The sequence below is a fragment of the Mya arenaria genome, chromosome 16 (genome assembly GCF_026914265.1).
Source record: "Mya arenaria isolate MELC-2E11 chromosome 16, ASM2691426v1".
Classification (NCBI taxonomy): Eukaryota; Metazoa; Mollusca; class Bivalvia; order Myida; family Myidae; genus Mya; species Mya arenaria.
Window position 1 is genome coordinate 15,888,684 of NC_069137.1, and position 23,359 is coordinate 15,912,042.

Below are 23,359 nucleotides of genomic sequence, written 5' to 3' on the forward strand. Positions count from 1 at the left end.
AATTCATTCCTTAATTAGGTCCTTGCCTTGTGCCCCTATACAGGGTTAAGTTTTGAATTAATGACCACTGGGATTGTGACTGTATTATTTGTATTGCATTATTTAAACATGTAAACATATGAATGGGTAATAGTTGAGATTATATCTTTAATATATTGGGAATATTAAAATTTGACATTTAAGTCCAAGCGCATGTATTGATACTGGTAAGTGTAGCTTCACGTACAAGTGGTGTACGTAAACACGCAAACTTTAGTACCGCTACATTTTGACCCTGCATGGTACAAGGTTTTAACATTTTAAAGTACAATTCTAAATACATACCCTTCATCCTTGCTTATGTCATAATGGCGAAGCAACTCATGTATTTTGTCTCTTCTGTTCACTTTTACTCTAAGTTTGCGTGTAATGTCCCTTGGAACAAGATTTCTCTTTTCTAAGATATTCAACAAATGATCAGAAATTTCAAGCTCTTCGCAAATGTAAAGTGGGTGCCCTTGAAATCGATTGTCGGAAGATAATTCGTTAGGGTCATCCTCGGTTCGATAAATGCACATCCGCTCTAGAAAGTAAACCAAAAATGCAGTGAAACAATACAACCATACTAATAGATTTGTAATCAAACCAGGAACAAGATGTATATCAACTATTATTTTCAACTTTAAACTGACACACTAAAAGTGATAAACTATTGTCTCATTAGGTAGAAATATCCTGCTGTTTTCTGCACATTTCTTTCAAATTCATTACGGTATCCTTCATAAGAAGCATTGTTTTTGACATTTATTCATCCTTTTTGGTATTTTTTAAACAATTGTATTTAGTGTGGTACATCATATTTAGGAGTAGGGGTGCATCTTTAAACATATTATTTATTAAACATCTTTCTAAAGGTTTCTGTTTAAATAGAACATTCTAATTTAAACAAAGTCAGAAATAAATGCATGAACTGCTGTAATATTGCCAATTAAGTTACATTTATTTTCAAATATAATTGCTTAATTCATGCGTAGTGATATATTTTCTGGAGAATGGTATATTACGCATGCATAAAAGCACAAAGTACGTGATCGTTATCATAAACTGAAAACAATGTAAAGCATGACACATGCTCTTCAAAATGTTTAACAAGAAAGTGATCGCCTTATCATTGGAACATTGTCCATGATTTACTTTTTAAAATCATTATTCAATATTCACGTGCGGTGATGTATGAGGTTTCCTTTTCCTCAGATTGACAGCATTTCTTAAAAAATGATTTGATGAAATTATTAAAAATACCTTTTTTGGCGAACATGGTTCCGTCAATCTTCATTTCAACAAAGTGAGCATCTGAAGACATCATGCGGATTATATTTAATTTAACAAGTTTTATAATGTAAATGTTGTACAATGTTTTTATCGTTTCAATTTATTATTTGTTATTATTTTGAAAATGGTTTAATCAAGGGTTAGTAGCATATGATGATCCAACAACTATATGATGATCTAACAACTTTATGATGATCCAACAACTATATGATGATCTAACAACTTTATGATGATCCAACAACTATATGATGATCTAACAACTTTATGATGATCTAACAACTTTATGATGATCCAACAACTATATGATGATCTAACAACTTTATGATGATCCAACAACTATATGATGATCTATTAACTATATGATGATCTAACAACTTTATGATGATCTAACAACTATATGATGATCTAACAACTATATGATGATCTAACAACTTTATGATGATCTAACAACTTTATGATGATCTAACAACTTTATGATGATCTAACAACTATATGATGATCTAACAACTTTATGATGATCTAACAACTTTATGATGATCTAACAACTATATGATGATCTAACAACTATATGATGATCTAACAACTTTATGATGATCCAACAACTATATGATGATCTAACAACTATATGATGATCTAACAACTTTATGATGATCTAACAACTATATGATGATCTAACAACTATATGATGATCTAACAACTTTATGATGATCTAACAACTTTATGATGATCTAACAACTATATGATGATCTAACAACTATATGATGATCTAACAACTTTATGATGATCTAACAACTTTATGATGATCTAACAACTTTATGATGATCCAACAACTATATGATGATCTATTAACTATATGATGATCTAACAACTTTATGATGATCTAACAACTATATGATGATCTATTAACTATATGATGATCTAACAACTATATGATGATCTAACAACTTTATGATGATCTAACAACTATATGATGATCTAACAACTATATGATGATCGAACAACTTTATGATGATCTAACAACTTTATGATGATCTAACAACTTTATGATGATCTAACAACTTTATGATGATCTAACAACTTTATGATGATCTAACAACTTTATGATGATCTAACAACTTTATGATGATCGAACAACTATATGATGATCTAACAACTTTATGATGATCTAACAACTTTATGATGATCTAACAACTTTATGATGATCTAACAACTTTATGATGATCTAACAACTATATGATGATCTAACAACTTTATGATGATCTAACAACTATATGATGATCTAACAACTATATGATGATCGAACAACTTTATGATGATCTAACAACTATATGATGATCGAACAACTATATGATGATCTAACAACTTTATGATGATCTAACAACTATATGATGATCTAACAACTTTATGATGATCTAACAACTTCATGATGATCTAACAACTATATGATGATCTAACAACTTTATGATGATCCAACAACTATATGATGATCTAACAACTTTATGATGATCCAACAACTATATGATGATCTAACAACTTTATGATGATCTAACAACTATATGATGATCTAACAACTTTATGATGATCTAACAACTATATGATGATCTAACAACTTTATGATGATCTAACAACTATATGATGATCTAACAACTTTATGATGATCTAACAACTTTATGATGATCTAACAACTTTATGATGATCTAACAACTATATGATGATCCAACAACTATATGATGATCTAACAACTTTATGATGATCCAACAACTATATGATGATCTAACAACTATATGATGATCTAACAACTTTATGATGATCTAACAACTTTATGATGATCTAACAACTTTATGATGATCTAACAACTTTATGATGATCCAACAACTATATGATGATCTAACAACTATATGATGATCTAACAACTATATGATGATCTAACAACTTTATGATGATCTAACAACTATATGATGATCTAACAACTTTATGATGATCTAACAACTTTATGATGATCTAACAACTATATGATGATCTAACAACTTTATGATGATCTAACAACTTTATGATGATCTAACAACTTTATGATGATCGAACAACTATATGATGATCTAACAACTTTATGATGATCTAACAACTATATGATGATCTAACAACTATATGATGATCTAACAACTTTATGATGATCCAACAACTATATGATGATCTAACAACTTTATGATGATCCAACAACTATATGATGATCTAACAACTTTATGATGATCCAACAACTATATGATGATCTAACAACTTTATGATGATCTAACAACTATATGATGATCTAACAACTATATGATGATCTAACAACTATATGATGATCTAACAACTTTATGATGATCTAACAACTATATGATGATCTAACAACTTTATGATGATCTAACAACTTTATGATGATCTAACAACTTTATGATGATCTAACAACTTTATGATGATCCAACAACTATATGATGATCTAACAACTTTATGATGATCCAACAACTATATGATGATCTAACAACTATATGATGATCTAACAACTTTATGATGATCTAACAACTTTATGATGATCTAACAACTTTATGATGATCTAACAACTTTATGATGATCCAACAACTATATGATGATCTAACAACTTTATGATGATCTAACAACTATATGATGATCTAACAACTTTATGATGATCTAACAACTATATGATGATCTAACAACTTTATGATGATCTAACAACTTTATGATGATCTAACAACTTTATGATGATCTAACAACTTTATGATGATCTAACAACTATATGATGATCTAACAACTTTATGATGATCTAACAACTTTATGATGATCTAACAACTTTATGATGATCTAACAACTATATGATGATCGAACAACTTTATGATGATCTAACAACTTTATGATGATCTAACAACTTTATGATGATCTAACAACTTTATGATGATCTAACAACTTTATGATGATCCAACAACTTTATGATGATCTAACAACTATATGATGATCCAACAACTTTATGATGATCTAACAACTATATGATGATCCAACAACTATATGATGATCTAACAACTTTATGATGATCTAACAACTTTATGATGATCTAAAAACTATATGATGATCTAACAACTTTATGATGATCTAACAACTTTATGATGATCTAACAACTTTATGATGATCTAACAACTTTATGATGATCTAACAACTTTATGATGATCTAACAACTATATGATGATCTAACAACTTTATGATGATCTAACAACTATATGATGATCCAACAACTATATGATGATCTAACAACTTTATGATGATCTAACAACTTTATGATGATCTAACAACTATATGATGATCTAACAACTTTATGATGATCTAACAACTATATGATGATCTAACAACTTTATGATGATCTAACAACTATATGATGATCTAACAACTTTATGATGATCCAACAACTATATGATGATCCAACAACTATATGATGATCCAACAACTATATGATGATCTAACAACTATATGATGATCCAACAACTATATGATGATCTAACAACTATATGATGATCTAACAACTATATGATGATCTAACAACTTTATGATGATCTAACAACTTTATGATGATCTAACAACTATATGATGATCTAACAACTTTATGATGATCTAACAACTTTATGATGATCTAACAACTATATGATGATCTAACAACTTTATGATGATCTAACAACTATATGATGATCTAACAACTTTATGATGATCTAACAACTATATGATGATCTAACAACTTTATGATGATCTAACAACTTTATGATGATCTAACAACTATATGATGATCTAACAACTTTATGATGATCTAACAACTTTATGATGATCTAACAACTTTATGATGATCTAACAACTTTATGATGATCGAACAACTATATGATGATCTAACAACTTTATGATGATCTAACAACTTTATGATGATCTAACAACATTATGATGATCTAACAACTTTATGATGATCTAACAACTTTATGATGATCGAACAACTTTATGATGATCTAACAACTTTATGATGATCGAACAACTTTATGATGATCGAACAACTTTATGATGATCTAACAACTTTATGATGATCTAACAACTATATGATGATCTAACAACTATATGATGATCTAACAACTTTATGATGATCGAACAACTATATGATGATCTAACAACTTTATGATGATCGAACAACTTTATGATGATCTAACAACTTTATGATGATCTAACAACTTTATGATGATCTAACAACTATATGATGATCTAACAACTATATGATGATCTAACAACTTTATGATGATCTAACAACTTTATGATGATCTAACAACTTTATGATGATCTAACAACTATATGATGATCTAACAACTTTATGATGATCTAACAACATTATGATGATCTAACAACATTATGATGATCTAACAACTTTATGATGATCTAACAACTTTATGATGATCTAACAACTATATGATGATCTAACAACTATATGATGATCTAACAACTTTATGATGATCTAACAACTTTATGATGATCTAACAACTTTATGATGATCGAACAACTATATGATGATCTAACAACTTTATGATGATCTAACAACTTTATGATGATCTAACAACTATATGATGATCTAACAACTTTATGATGATCGAACAACTATATGATGATCTAACAACTATATGATGATCTAACAACTTTATGATGATCTAACAACTATATGATGATCTAACAACTTTATGATGATCTAACAACTTTATGATGATCTAACAACTTTATGATGATCTAACAACTATATGATGATCTAACAACTTTATGATGATCTAACAACTTTATGATGATCTAACAACTATATGATGATCTAACAACTTTATGATGATCTAACAACTTTATGATGATCTAACAACTATATGATGATCTAACAACTTTATGATGATCTAACAACTTTATGATGATCTAACAACTTTATGATGATCTAACAACTTTATGATGATCTAACAACTATATGATGATCTAACAACTTTATGATGATCTAACAACTTTATGATGATCTAACAACTTTATGATGATCTAACAACTTTATGATGATCTAACAACTTTATGATGATCTAACAACTATATGATGATCTAACAACTTTATGATGATCTAACAACTTTATGATGATCTAACAACTTTATGATGATCTAACAACTTTATGATGATCTAACAACTTTATGATGATCTAACAACTTTATGATGATCTAACAACTTTATGATGATCTAACAACTTTATGATGATCCAACAACTATATGATGATCTAACAACTTTATGATGATCCAACAACTATATGATGATCGAACAACTTTATGATGATCGAACAACTTTATGATGATCGAACAACTTTATGATGATCGAACAACTATATACAAACGTATATTAATCATTTATATCTCATTATAGATACGTTAAAATGTAACTCAGAACACATCAGTATCATAATTAAATTATATTATTTCCTTTTTTGAATAATTGCAAATTCGAATTTAGTACAATTGAATTGTCACGATACCGTTTCTTATACACGACTATCTTAGACGCTATTTTCAATATGACGTATTGTCCCACAGGTTGGAAGATGTCTACAATTGGACTGTAGTATTAGAGAGTCGACCGACGTAAGTAATCACAATTTTCAATACCCAACGATGCAATGTTAGATTTAAACATCCCATTTTGCTTAACGAGCAAATTTGCGTATTGGACACTTTACATGAATAAGGGCGAGCAATTACCTTCCCTTGTTGCATGGATTGTCATTTTGAAATCGTACGTGTCAGGATCAAGTCGTTCACGTACATCTTTCCTCTGTAAAAGATCGATCAAGACGTCGCCTATGCTGCCATCCTCACATTTGTCTTTGAGATTTGTAAGCGAGTGATCCTCCGTAAGTTTCAATATCATTACAAGCGATCCTTCATTCGTGTGGATAGTTTCAATTCCTGACAAAATGAGCGTTTATTGTTGTATTTACAATATTGTACTGCAATAAGACGTTTAGAACAATAATGGAATTAATTGTTACTGTTATAAAAGTTTTTCTTACGTCCCATTAAGTCAAAAAATAAATTGATTAGAATCCAGATTTTATATGTTTCCACCACAATATTTAAATGCATCCTGGACCTTTATGAGAAGGGAATGTATCAATGATCAGGCTTACAGTTTTCTACATTAAGTGTCGTATTTGCAATACATTTTGTTAATTAATATACACTTTTATTCAACGAGATCAGGGAATGTAAGTATTCGAGTCTTTGGCCAGCTTAATAACATACCTTTCTGTACGAGTTGGATAAAAGTGTGTTTTATATGACAACGATTGTCAATTCCTTTTCATCACATACTTTTACCATAAAAAAATTAGCACAAACATGTAATAATTTAAAACAACCTACATATCTAATCGATATATTACTTCCGTTTATAATACGAATGAATACTAAGATGAAATCTAGTAGATATTTTAGCATAGGCAATTTACTGTTTACTTTAAAAACTGCTGTTTCACAGCTTTAAATATGAAGTCATAATTTTGCTGTATTTTCAATGCGTCGTTTTCTGTTCAAAATATAGAGAAAAAAACTTGATCAGCAGAACAAAGAAAGGAATAAAACGTATAACCAATTAGACATTTACTTCAGTGAAATTGCTTCCAAAGATGCGAAGTGATATATTTTCTGACCACACTAAATTGACTCCATATTTCACTTTTGTTATACAGAAAAATACTTGGTTGAAAACCCGAAAATAAATTATAGCTTTTGTTAACACTAATAAGAAAATGTCATGATACAGATTAAGCTGTAAACAGATGCTAAAAGCAATCAAATATTTTAAGTGTAATCAAGACCGTGTCATATTGCCATTTAAACGCGTGTCACAGTGGACTTGTGTTTCTCTGGCCGTTCCAAGGCGGTATTCCATCGTGTATTTTGTAAGCTATTTCTATAAATGATTGGTTTGTTTGTGGTGCTTGTACGTTTATATATCTACTTCATTGTCGTTTGAGCTTTTAAATTGTGTTCAGCATGGTTAATATCCATGTTTTAATACTCAGCTGTAAACAATTATATCATTGATACGTTTTATCATTTAAGGTATTAGCCGCGTAATACACACTTTTTTAAAAGCTTTAACCGACAACATAGTTATAATCACGGTACACTATGGGACTTTTATCCAAATTTTGAAGATTTTTTACCGTGAATTAAAAAAGTTATTTATGTTTCATTACACCCACCCCCAAACTCCAAGGGCTACAAAGAGCGACAAGTAAATATTTTGTCTATATTTGATTTTTTTTCGCATTATCAGTGATTATGAAATAAACACAACAGTTTCTGGTAAAATAAACTTCAGTTAACAGAAAACTAAAGTTCAAACGAACACATTATTGATACACATGGAAAAAAATCATTTTGATTGATCTTATGATTCTTCGGAAAAGAGCAGTTTTTCGATGTTTGAAAATATATAGCAGTTTTATAAAATTCATAAAAAAATAGTTAACTATAAGGCAAGCTGCTGAAATCATTTTAGATATTATCTATGATGTCTATTGAACAATTTAAAAGACAATTTATGATAGTTTACCGTCCAGTTTTGAAGAAAATAAACATAATGTCATGTTACCATACATTTTTATAGCTACTAAAATGCTTAAAAATCAACCTTTTTCTTGTAAAAAATTATAAAGCTTAATTGGACTTATTCATAAAATGTACACTTTCAAATAAATGAATTTTACTTATGATACTAACTCAGAATACAGAGTTTAAAACAAATGAGTGTACTTTTAAACTAAAATATGTGAAGAAACAAAAACACTAAGTGGGCTCGCCCCTCCAAAAATATCAGAGTGAAAGTTCTCAACTAATGTTTTTTTTAATATTATAACATGTAAACAATCTCTGTGGGTAATTTGATGTATATCTGTTTTATTTTGTCATTGGTATTCTAACAATTAGTTTTTTTCACAATAATTCTTCACTCTTCAACATTTGAAGTTTGGTCTGTTCCCATGCTTTGTACTTGAAGTGTGTGCACAGATGATAACTACTCAATGCTGAATCAATGCTGAGTCAATGCTGATTTGGTTTTCATGCACCTTCAGGTACTTTACCCATCAAGAATGTTTAGTGCTGTAGAGGATAAAAGTTGTACTTTAAAGCCTTTCTAACTAATTAGTATAGATAATTATACTGCCATACATATACAAAATAAAATATATACAGTTTAATATTTCTCGACATTATTTTGAAAAAACAACAACAAGCTGATACATACATGTATATATATATATATAAAGAAAATTATTAAATTTATCAATAAAATTCATCATCATCATCATCATCATCATCATCATCATCATCATCATCATCATCATCATCATCATCATCATCATCATCATCATCATCATCATCATCATCATCATCATCATCATCATCATCATCATCATCACCACCACCACCACCACCACCACCACCACCACCACTACTTGACCACCATCACCACCACCACCACCACCAACACCACCACCACCACTTCATTATTGAATACAGTAGGTTTATAAAAACAAAGACCAATAGGTTGTAATCTTGACGTTTTCGTTTATTTATGTTGGAATGTATTCACTCCTTATGTTTATGTCTAAGTGGTGATTTAGTTGGATCGATACATTATATATTATTTTGTGCGCGCGTATGCGTTCTTGTGATATGCGTTCATAGGTTCGTATTTCTAATTTATGACTGGTTTGTATTACATCGATTAATGTGTGAATGCTTTTTCAAGAATACTACATTGGAAATAAGAAGTGTGTTATGTTTGTATGTCTTCTGTTGCCTTTGTCTCAATGTGTTCCCGTTTTCAAAAACAAAGTTATCACTATAATTAAGGAATGTGTATTTATGCCGCCAACGAATTTTTAACACAAATGTAACGTTCACCCATACATGTAGGTTTCAAGCTTTAGTACTTTCAGTTTTTGTCTAATTACCAAGAGACATTTATTGTTGAGTGAGGAATAAATGATGTATATGTATAATTCATTAGCAAAGACATAATTCATTCCAAGAAATGTGAAGTCTACAATGAAACTTAAAAGCCTCATGTTTAAATGTTTGAATACACTTGTGTTGTAAATAAAAGGACGTACACTTAATTTGTTCCAAATATATGTTATACTGATACGTTAACTTTAATTGTCTTCCACATTGAAACAGATCAATGCCAAAATGTTCGTTGTAAAAGCGGTATATTTTCTTTCTAAAACAGAAAACAAATGTTGACATCACACGGTGGACAACCGTCACAGATTGATTAAATTAGCTTATTTTGAACAGGAATATCGGAAAAAAGGGTGCTCGCACTTGTAGTAATATTATTTACTTACCATATTTTGAGACAAAGTTTCCTTCAAACAGTTTAAGAGGATATGCTTTCTTTCCTCTTAACTCGCGTACCGTTTTTATGTATTCAGAAAGCGTGCTGAATCTGAAAAAAAAGTATTTATTAGAATGAAATCAAATTCAGTTTCAAAATTGGATACGTGCTGCAACAGATAACTTCTATATCTCTTTTGAGGATGGATACATCCTTTGATACCCGCTAAATAGGTCATACAAATTGTGGAAGGGAGTCTGTGACAGTGACTGCTTGACGATCGAACACAATCCTTGTCAGCATCATTAATTAACGTTATGCTCTAAATGTTTAATTCAATCAAGTGTTTATACGGGCTTAAAGTCGATTCGGCTATTAAAAAACAAGACGGATATTTATTGTAAAGGTGAAATGAACAAAGATGCCCTAATTTTATTTTTAACCAGGTTTTCAACGAAAATTGGGTTATTAGAATGAGGTTGTCGTTTTCGGGCGTGCGTCAAACATTGGTTTCTGTTCAATAAATTTAGTTAGCATTGATAGATATTGATGTAACTTGGTGTGTAGGTAGCTTATGGGAAGAGCTAGCTTGGGATTGCTTTTGAGGGTGGGTGGGACTAAGGTCAAGGTCACTGTTACTAAAATGGTTTCTGCCCAATAACTTTAGTTAAAATTGATAGATATTGATGAAACTTGGTGTGTAAGTTGCTTATGTGAAGAGCTAGCTTGGGATTGCTTTTGAGTGGGGAGGAGCTAAGGTCAAGATCACTTTTACTTAAAATAGAAAAATGGTCAAGGTCACTATTACTTAAAATAGAAAAATGGTTTCTGCCCAATAACATTAGTTAGCATCGACCGATATTGATGAAACTTGGTGTGTAGGTAGCTTATGTACAGAGCTAGCTTAAGATTGCTTTTGAGGGTGGTGGGGCTAAGGTCAAGGTCGCCTGTTACTAAAAATAGAAAAATGGTTTCTGTCCAATAACATAAGTTAGCATTGATAGATATTGATGAAACTTAGTGTGTAGGTAGCTTATGTGAAGAGCTAGCTTGGAATTGCTTTTGAGTGTGGAGAGGCTAAGGTCAAGGTCACTATTACTAAAAATTGAAAAATGGTTTCCGCCCAATAACTTTAGTTAGGATTGACAGATATTGGTGAAACTTGGTGCGTAGATAGCATGTAAAGAGCTAGCTTTGAATTGCTTTTGATTGGGGAGGGTCTACGGTCAATGTCACTGTTACTTGAAATAGAAGAATGATTTTTGCCAAATGATTTTTGCCAAATAACTTTTGATAGCAATGATATATATTAATTAAACTTGGTGTGTGGGTAGCTTATGTAAAGAGCTAGCTGGGGATTGCTTTTGAGTGGGGTGGGGCTAAGGTCAAGGTCACTCTTACTAAAAAATTTAAAAATGGTGTCCGCCCAATAATAATTGAATTATAAACCTAATATTCACAAACTTCAATATTGAGGACATACACTATATACTTCATTAGATTGATTATTTGATGTTTGATATCATCAGATAAAAGGCAAATGAATCAAAACTGTAGTATTGTGTGTAAGTTTGGTTCTTAAATTTAATTTATACTGTTGGTTAATTCATAAATGATTTTGTTTCATGCCGTTTGTGGCAGAGGATTTAAAATAACATCATTTTCATCTGATATCTTTCATCAGTCTGTATTGTGAGCCTATTCTGTCCTTTACTCGAATTAACATTTTTTATGCAAGCATTTTATTGAATGCAAATTCTATAACCAGTTAAACAAAACTCACTATATATATAATGTAGAATGATGATTTATGTAACTGTTCATCTTATTGTCAGCTTATGGACAAAAAATACATCTTCTTCAACAATCACATTAAGTCATTTTGTGTATTAAATGTAAGCTCATCATTGTAATTATTAAAATTTGAAAATTGCATGTACAAATTTATAATAGTGTTTACTAAGCTTAGCTGCAAGATGTGATATTTGTTTGATTCTTATTTGATAGGAAATAGCGTTCATACTTTAAAGGCGTAGCATGTTTAAGGGATTTTATAATTGAGAAAAAAAAAGTTATAAAACTATGCCAGAGTCTCAGATAATGTCTAAAAAACCTGTTGTCCACACAATGTTTTATAAACCAGAAATGTATGGAATTTTGTGGGGATATTTTGAGAACCATTTAAGAGAAGTCATTTCTCTATATGTACTCATTTATAAAATGATCAGGCTTACAGTTTTCTACATTAAGTGTCGTATTTGCAATACATTTTGTTAATTAATATACACTTTTATTCAACGAGATCAGGGAATGTAAGTATTCGAGTCTTTGGCCAGCTTAATAACATACCTTTCTGTACGAGTTGGATAAAAGTGTGTTTTATATGACAACGATTGTCAATTCCTTTTCATCACATACTTTTACCATAAAAAAATTAGCACAAACATGTAATAATTTAAAACAACCTACATATCTAATCGATATATTACTTCCGTTTATAATACGAATGAATACTAAGATGAAATCTAGTAGATATTTTAGCATAGACAATTTACTGTTTACTTTAAAAACTGCTGTTTCACAGCTTTAAATATGAAGTCATAATTTTGCTGTATTTTCAATGCGTCGTTTTCTGTTCAAAATATAGAGAAAAAAACTTGATCAGCAGAACAAAGAAAGGAATAAAACGTATAACCAATTAGACATTTACTTCAGTGAAATTGCTTCCAAAGATGCGAAGTGATATATTTTCTGACCACACTAAATTGACTCCATATTTCACTTTTGTTATACAGAAAAATACTTGGTTGAAAACCCGAAAATAAATTATAGCTTTTGTTAACACTAATAAGAAAATGTCATGATACAGATTAAGCTGTAAACAGATGCTAAAAGCAATCAAATATTTTAAGTGTAATCAAGACCGTGTCATATTGCCATTTAAACGCGTGTCACAGTGGACTTGTGTTTCTCTGGCCGTTCCAAGGCGGTATTCCATCGTGTATTTTGTAAGCTATTTCTATAAATGATTGGTTTGTTTGTGGTGCTTGTACGTTTATATATCTACTTCATTGTCGTTTGAGCTTTTAAATTGTGTTCAGCATGGTTAAAATCCATGTTTTAATACTCAGCTGTAAACAATTATATCATTGATACGTTTTATCATTTAAGGTATTAGCCGCGTAATACACACTTTTTTAAAAGCTTTAACCGACAACATAGTTATAATCACGGTACACTATGGGACTTTTATCCACATTTTGAAGATTTTTTACCGTGAATTAAAAAAGTTATTTATGTTTCATTACACCCACCCCCAAACTCCAAGGGCTACAAAGAGCGACAAGTAAATATTTTGTCTATATTTGATTTTTTTTCGCATTATCAGTGATTATGAAATAAACACAACAGTTTCTGGTAAAATAAACTTCAGTTAACAGAAAACTAAAGTTCAAACGAACACATTATTGATACACATGGAAAAAAATCATTTTGATTGATCTTATGATTCTTCGGAAAAGAGCAGTTTTTCGATGTTTGAAAATATATAGCAGTTTTATAAAATTCATAAAAAAATAGTTAACTATAAGGCAAGCTGCTGAAATCATTTTAGATATTATCTATGATGTCTATTGAACAATTTAAAAGACAATTTATGATAGTTTACCGTCCAGTTTTGAAGAAAATAAACATAATGTCATGTTACCATACATTTTTATAGCTACTAAAATGCTTAAAAATCAACCTTTTTCTTGTAAAAAATTATAAAGCTTAATTGGACTTATTCATAAAATGTACACTTTCAAATAAATGAATTTTACTTATGATACTAACTCAGAATACAGAGTTTAAAACAAATGAGTGTACTTTTAAACTAAAATATGTGAAGAAACAAAAACACTAAGTGGGCTCGCCCCTCCAAAAATATCAGAGTGAAAGTTCTCAACTAATGTTTTTTTTAATATTATAACATGTAAACAATCTCTGTGGGTAATTTGATGTATATCTGTTTTATTTTGTCATTGGTATTCTAACAATTAGTTTTTTTCACAATAATTCTTCACTCTTCAACATTTGAAGTTTGGTCTGTTCCCATGCTTTGTACTTGAAGTGTGTGCACAGATGATAACTACTCAATGCTGAATCAATGCTGAGTCAATGCTGATTTGGTTTTCATGCACCTTCAGGTACTTTACCCATCAAGAATGTTTAGTGCTGTAAAGGAAAAAAGTTGTACTTTAAAGGCTTTCTAACTAATTAGTATAGATAATTATACTGCCATACATATACAAAATAAAATATATACAGTTTAATATTTCTCGACATTATTATGAAAAAACAACAACAAGCTGATACATACATGTATATATATATATATAAAGAAAATTATTAAATTTATCAATAAAATTCATCATCATCATCATCATCATCATCATCATCATCATCATCATCATCATCATCATCATCATCACCATCATCATCATCATCATCATCATCATCATCATCATCATCATCATCATCATCATCATCATCATCATCATCATCATCATCATCACCACCACCACCACCACCACCACCACCACCACCACCACCACCACTACTTGACCACCATCACCACCACCACCACCACCAACACCACCACCACCACTTCATTATTGAATACAGTAGGTTTATAAAAACAAAGACCAAGTCAAATATGTTTTATATGAAATACTCACATCATCTCGATCAGATGCGACTGTATAGTATTTAATGCAGGCTGGAATTCTTCATAACCCAGTGTTGTTGACTAGAAGTAATATTCAGTCATTTTCCTGCCTGGAAGAAATTAGACTTCTGATTATCAACCAGCAGAAACTACCACCGTAAAATACAAATGCAAAAGTATTATACATTCTGCACTAATATCTGTTTTAGCAAAGAGTAAGGGTTGGTAGGCACAAATGTGTAGTTGTTGTGCATATGGTTGCTAATGATTCACAACAGTATGGGGTTTTAACGAGACATACACCAAGCCAATGAATGTCAATAGTGTCCTAGCAGATGCGGCTTCAAGCCCCAAACCACATACAACTTTTTTTCACAGGTTAATTTTGAAAATATGCATTTTGTAAACAAATAACGGGTATGTACATTTATTGTGGTATGTTAGAAGTAAGTCACGTACAAAAACACATCATTTTTAAACAAAATTTTAAGTCTAATATTTTTCTAAGATAAAACAATCAATTTAAAGATTACATACTCATATTATATCTTAAACATAAGTTATGTACATAAGTACATATAAAAATATGTAACATGTACATAAGTACATGTAAAATATGAACATGCTGTCTAAACATATAGCTAATAAAATGATTTAAGAATTCTAAAGATAAATTAAAAAAAACAAACGTTTTTGAACACATCAACGTACAAAACTGCTCAAGGATACTTACATTCAGAGCCCTTTGATACGAATATCCCAGTTCCATGCCGTGTTGACAGTTCGTTTTTTCGAGAGAAAATCTTCTCTTACGCGTATATTTCACTTATAATCCATGTTTAACTGTAATGACTCAAATTGTTAGATGTATCGTAATCAACTGTCAGCGTGTACTTTTAGTGTTTATTTATTTTAAACGTATATTCGTGAGAAAAACATCACAATATTTCCGAATCCTACGATGTAGAAATTCCATTATTGACCTATGAATAGCCGGGAAATACCTTCTGTTTCTAAAACTAGCAACATCCGGTACAGGCCGAATACGCCCGATGTTCGTCGCGATCTGTTACGGCGAGTGGCGATATATGTCGATGTTACCCGATGTTTCCCGAGTTGTATTACATGGCTAATACCTTAAGTTGTAGAGTCAAATTCCAAACTCTGTCGGTATTATTTGGAAATGTCTTAACACTTAAATTTCTTTTGGTATTTTCTAGACAGCCTATTCAGGGAGATATTCCGACGTAGATTTTAAGTAAAGGTTTTCAGTCGTATTCATGAAAATAAGATCATTATGCAATTTTATTCTGCATCTTTGACAATATATTTTTGTTGCTAACATTTCAAATTATTATCAACATTATCTTTAATGTTCGCAGATTATAAAAAAGTGCAGGGTATTAGTTCTGAAAGTTTAAATAATAAAAAACTACGCGTTCTTACCTATTGATTGCAATGAGCGTGGAGTTAAAGGCTCGTCAATGATGACTTCAGTGATTGTTCTCTTATCTAAAAAATATACGAAACATTGTGTACAAAAAGAAAAGGGTATATTTGAAGTGTTGGCTATTGAGCTATTGTCCCTGTGACTTTCAGTGAAATATAACGATATATTAAAGTTACTATTTCTAATACAATTAACAGAACAAGTGAAAGTCCACTTATGAACAAACACATCATTTTGTTCGTATATGCGCCAAAGATTTTGCATGCGTACAAACACATTTATTTTCAGTGCCATTGATCTCTAATCCAGACCTTCTCGATATACCACAACATTTAAAAGTCCATTTTAGACTTACACCTGTACAATCTTAGTAAGACAATAATTTGTCAATGGCTGGTTTAAAACAAATGTTAGTGATTGAATTCTTCCGTGTTACTCATATACAAATATAAGGCCTAAACCACATGGTAAGAAACGGCATCATGTGTAAATATCTGATAGGATACACTTTGCTAATGTGAAATACATAGGTGTGGTTTAAAAGCGTTGATATGTAACATTTATATCAAAAGTTCTAATCTCAGGCAGTTGGGCATGTAATAAGCATACTTTGTGGATTCATTCTGAGTTCTTCCTGTTGATGACTACTAAACAAATATATTCCATATATCTTGTTTAAAACAACATGCATTTATATGTGCACACAACTCTCTAAATGCTTTAGATTTAAAGGAAATAGCAACTAATAATTTCATGCCTAAGTCAAATAGCGAAATCAGTTTACATATTTTCGTGAAACCTGAAACCTGATACATGAATAAAATGAGGTCAATATCACTATTTAATTTCTAATTCATACTTTGCACTCACCTTTAGTACTAGGTATATCCTGTTGTCTACAAAACGATCTTGAAGCATCTAAGCTCTTGGAGAGCGAGGCATGGGTTTTTTGTGCCGAGGAAAGCAATGTCGTTGTTTCAAAAGCTGAATCTGAAAAAGATCAAAGATATATTCGTAAGAATTTATTTTTCACAATTCGAGGATTTCATTCAGTTTTCTTTTCGAATGAAGTAACGATTATATTTCGCTGAGCCCTCGAAATGTGCAACTATCAACTGATAGTAACCACGCTTATGTCCTGAGTGAAAAAAATATTTTATATGCATTTATGCAATTAAGCAGAACTAGAGGAGTGCAAATAATTTTGACTGATTGATGTTATTTTTACAGTGTATGTGACCAATTACGATTCGTTAACAAGTAATACAGAAACTTACAAAACAAAAAAGAGTCAGGGTGGTATCCCAACTATTGATACATCCCGAGTCAGGGTGGTATCCCAACTATTGATACATCCCGAGTCAGGGTGGTATCCCAACTATTGATACATCCCAAGGCAGGGTGGTATCCGAACTATTGATACATCCCGAGTCAGGGTGGTACCCCCACCTATTTATACATCCCGAGTCAGGGTGGTATCCCAACAATTGATACATCCCGAGTCAGGGTGGTACCCCACCTATTTATACATCCAGAGTCAGGGTGGTATCCCAACTATTGATTCATCCCGAGGCAGGGTGGTACCCCCACCTATTTATACATCCCGAGGAATGGTGGTATCCCAACTATTGATACATCCCGAGTCAGGGTGGTATCCCCACTGATTATACATCCCGAGTCAGGGTGGTACCACCACTATTGATACATCTCGAGTCAGGGTGGTATCCCCACTGATTACACATCCCGAGTTAGGATGGTACCCCACCTATTTATACATCCCGAGGCAAGGTGGTATCCCAACTATTGATACATCCGGAGTCAGGGTGGTATCCCCACTGATTATACATCACGAGTCAAGGCGGTATCTCTACTATTTATACATCCCGAGTCAAGGCGGTATCCTTACTATTTATACATCCCGAGTCAGGGTGGTTTCCCAACAATTGATGCATCCCGAGTCAGGGTGGTACCCCCACCTATTTATACATCCCGGGTCAGGGTGGTATCCCAACTATTGATTCATCCCGAGGCAGGGTGGTACCCCCACCTATTTATACATCCCGAGGCAAGGTGGTATCCCAACTATTGATACATCCCGAGTCAGGGTGGTATCCCCACTGATTATACATCCCGAGTCAGGGTGGTACCACCACTATTGATACATCCCGAGTCAGGGTGGTATCCCCACTGATTATACATCCCGAGTCAGGGTGGTATCCCACCTATTTATACATCCCGAGGCAAGGTGGTATCCCAACTATTGATACATCCGGAGTCAGGGTGGTATCCCCACTGATTATACATCACGAGTCAAGGCGGTATCCTTACTATTTATACATCACGAGTCAAGGCGGTATCCCTATTATTTATACATCACGAGTCAAGGCGGTATCCCCACTATTTATACATCACGAGTCAAGGCGGTATCCCTACTATTTATACATCACGAGTCAAGGCGGTATCCCCACTATTTATACATCACGAGTCAAGGCGGTATCCCCACTATTTATACATCACGAGTCATGGTGGTATCTCCATTGTTTATACATCCCGAGTCAACGCGGTATCCCTACTTTTTTACACATCCCGAGTAAAGGCGGTATCCCCACTGTTTATACATTCCAGGTCAATGCGGTATCCCCACTATTTATACAAACAGTCCAGGTTGGTATCCCTACTATTTATGCATTCCAACTCAAGGCGGTATCCCCAATATGTATTCATTCCGAGTCAAGGCGGTATCCCCAATATTTATACATTTCGAGTCAAGGCGGTATCCCCAATATTTATACATTCCGAGTCAATGCGGTATCCCCAATGTTTATACATTACAGAGTCAAGGCGGTATCTCCAATATGTATACATATCGAGTCAAGGCGGTCTACCTACTATGTATACGAACAGTGTCAGGTTGGTATCCCCATTATTTATACATCCCGGGTTAAGGAGATATCCCTAATATTTATACATTCCGAGTCAATGCGGTAACCCCAATATTTATACATACCGAGTCAAGGCGGTTTCCCTACTACTTATACAAACAGAGTCAGGTTGTTATCCCCACTATTTATATATCCCGAGTCAAGGAGATATTCTCAATATTTATACATTCCGGATCAAGGCGGTATCTCCACTATTTGTACATTCCGAGTCAAGGCGATATCCCATTTATTTATAAATCCCGAGTCAAGGCGGTATGCCCACTATTTATACATGCCGAGTCAGGGCGGAATCCCCACTGTTTTTACATTCGGAGTCAAGGCAGTTTTCCCACTATTTATACATACCGAATCAAGGCGGTTTCCCCACTATTTATACATACAGAGTCAAGGCGGTATCCCAACTGTATACACATCAGAGTCATGGCGGTATCCTCATTGTTTGTAAATACCGCGACAAGGCGGTAGCCAACTATTTATACAAACAGAGTCAGGGCGGTAACCCCACTATTTATACATTTCGAGTCAAGGCGGTATCCCAACTTTTTATACATACCGAGTCAAGGTAGTATCCACACTATATATACGCTCCGAGTCAGGGCGGTATTCCCACTGTTTTTAATAAACCAATTGTTTTAACTGCATTGTAGTTCTTGTTAAGGCGACTGTTTTGTTTTGGCTTGATCAAATTATTTATGAACAATGTTTTTACATATGAGAGGTTGATCTTCCAAACAGTTTGAATCCCCTTCCCCTGTAATTGTCTTTGTAATTTCGATAATGACAGTTGGTATTTATGCAGTTATCCACAATTATTATGTAAACTGTAAAACAAAAATTATTGATCATCAATAGGTCTTTTTTTTAGATCATTCGTTGTACTTTATATTTTCTAACAAATGGTTAATTTGTGTACCTCGCCGTGCGTTTTCATCAATGAAAATGTCATTTGCATCGCAAATGCTTTCGAAATCATCAAAGACGTTTTCCTGACATTTACGAAATGTTTCAAAAAACAAGGAACTTTTTCCACCGAGTTCTTCTATATCTGAATGTTCTTTGTAGCTGAAGAAAAGTCTTGAAAACAAATGGTCATTTAAAAGTTCAACTTCAAAACCATGAAAGCAGACGTTTGGCAGCCTATCTTCACCGATATTATATTGATTCCTCTCCCTTTGCAAATCTTCGAATGCTACAAAAAAAAAACGGAACTTATAAATATAAAGTAGATATTCGTTGCAACATCTTACAAGCAACTGAAGTTATGCATACCTTTCATTTTCTCTCTTGTGACTAATGATTGCTCTACTTCATTTGCAAACCGAATACCGTCCGTTCCTTCTATTTGCAATGCATTTAAAAATACGTTTTCAATCTGTTGTCTACCACAGCGAAGAACCTTAAATATGTGAACAATGTAAAATAAAGTCATAAAATGTTATAATAAATCCGAAATAATATTTAGTACAGGTTATATATAATGTGAACTGTTTGTTTATATATCTGCAAGAATAAACAAACCATTTTAAGAAAATGTCCAACATATTGTGGTCGTGTATTGCAATTGAATTGTAGATATTCCAAATAACGCCGAGATAAACAGTTCTGTGCAACATTCCGGGCCACGGATTCTGTCATCTCTTCTTTTAACCAGGCGTATTTCTGTACAAGTTGCACTGTAAAGCGTCGCCTTGCATCTTAATCGAACAAAGAAATATTTGAGTTATACTTTCATCTAATGTTGCTATATTTCAGAGAAGCAATTTATATATAAAATGCACACTAGGTCTTGCTCGTAGTTTGTACAAAGAAACGAGTAAATAACAAACGAATACGTGCTTAAAATTTAATATCAATCACCAACACATTGAAATTAAACTAGTAATGGTATTCTCTCATCTTTAGGTTTCATTGTTCAAGTCTTCATACCTGGCATTGCTTTATAAATTGCTCCAAATTCATGCCCTCTACTGTCCGTCAACCTTCCTTAAGTAGAAGAAAATGACTGGGCGATACATTGGTTATTTTCAAATTGAATAGTTTTCAATGGTAGGGCAAATTTATTTATCATGTATAAAATATATAAAAGTTCGACCATGGCCATTGACATTTGTGAAGGTCAATTATAGGCCTTGTCTATTAAGAGGTAATATCAAGCCGTAGTTCGAAATAACTTCTTAATGAGTGTGCAATGTTAAATAACAAATACTGATGCTTATCTGATGCAGATTGCTTTTCACATAATAAATTAATATTGACTTCTTTGAGTGTAACATTGCTTATTGTCAACCTGAGGTAAATACTACAGTATTTTCCGAAGGTTGAAAATATGCACTGTCACCCTCAGCGCAGTCAATATCTATTTTATTTTACCGAACAAAACTGTAGAATGTTAAAGTATTCTTTTAAAATTCACATGTATATTATGAAAAAGAAATAGAGCAACACCACTTCGTACAATCCTCCGTGTAATATAATTTTGATGTTTCTAATGTCTATAAATCTTTTCTCTGACAGCTGCAAATCTTGCTGCCATTTTGACAACCATTGTCGTCTGGTAAACAAAACGCCGTATTTGTAACGTACTGCCAATTTTTTATGTTCTTTACGAGTAAGTATAATAATAAATGTGTCCTTTTAGGTTGCAATGCCAGTTTTATAATTCATAATTTTCTCTTAATAAATCCAACATGGCGGAGTATTTTTAGCGTATTGTTAATTTCATGACGTCAGAGAGTAAGAGTGCGTCAGATGGTGATAGTGTGGGGTGATAGTCGGAAATATTGCCCTGGCATTTTAACTATATGCTAGAAGTGAGGTATAATAACATCAAATATCAGTCAAGGGAAGTCAACATAAGTATGAGATATGGAGCAGAACACACTTTAAATCAACGTCGAAATATTCACACAGCTTCATTAATTCCTAATTCTGACTTAGACATAACAAAGTATCAAGTGGGAACATCAATTATTATGTATTTTCGTATTGTTTTAATCCCGTTCATATTGTCAAATTAGAATAACCGCATTGACAGCCCAATAGTTGAACATCCACTACAAGTGCGAAAGCGTCATGTTTCGACTCCAGACCACGTCAAACCGAAATTTGTTTTTATAGGTTCCAGTAACTTCCGTTTCTGGCGCCTAGCATTGTTAGTGGGTAGCACTAGAAAATTTGTACTGAGGACAGTTTATCGGTGCGTACACTTGGCTAGGGAAACGAGTGTAAATGGGTGTTGATCATTTTATTAACTAGTGTTATAATGATGCAAAAAAGCAGCAGCCAATGAAAGTACTTGCATCTTGAAAGTGTGTCATGTAGTGAATAATTATATGTGCCTAAATTACACAACAGCGACATTATTACTATCACGTTATAAAACTCAAAGGAAATCATGTCCATATTTCAAATGAACATTTTCAACATCTTACCTTAATTTGAAAGCAAAACAATTAGCATTGCAAACATCGAAAATAAAATGTTAGAAAATAGCTAATTGCTTAGCAACACTTAC

General features: G+C 32.1%; 1 long non-coding RNA gene across 1 annotated transcript; it reads right to left on the minus strand.

Annotated features, from left to right (window-relative positions):
* Positions 1-1,288: 1,288 nt before the first annotated feature.
* LOC128222001 (uncharacterized) lies at positions 1,289-20,508 on the minus strand. The gene is made up of 3 exons (XR_008259044.1): positions 20,399-20,508; positions 7,094-7,300; positions 1,289-1,332 (listed from the first exon to the last, which is right to left on the minus strand). It is a non-coding gene; the product is annotated as an uncharacterized LOC128222001 (long non-coding RNA).
* Positions 20,509-23,359: the final 2,851 nt, after the last annotated feature.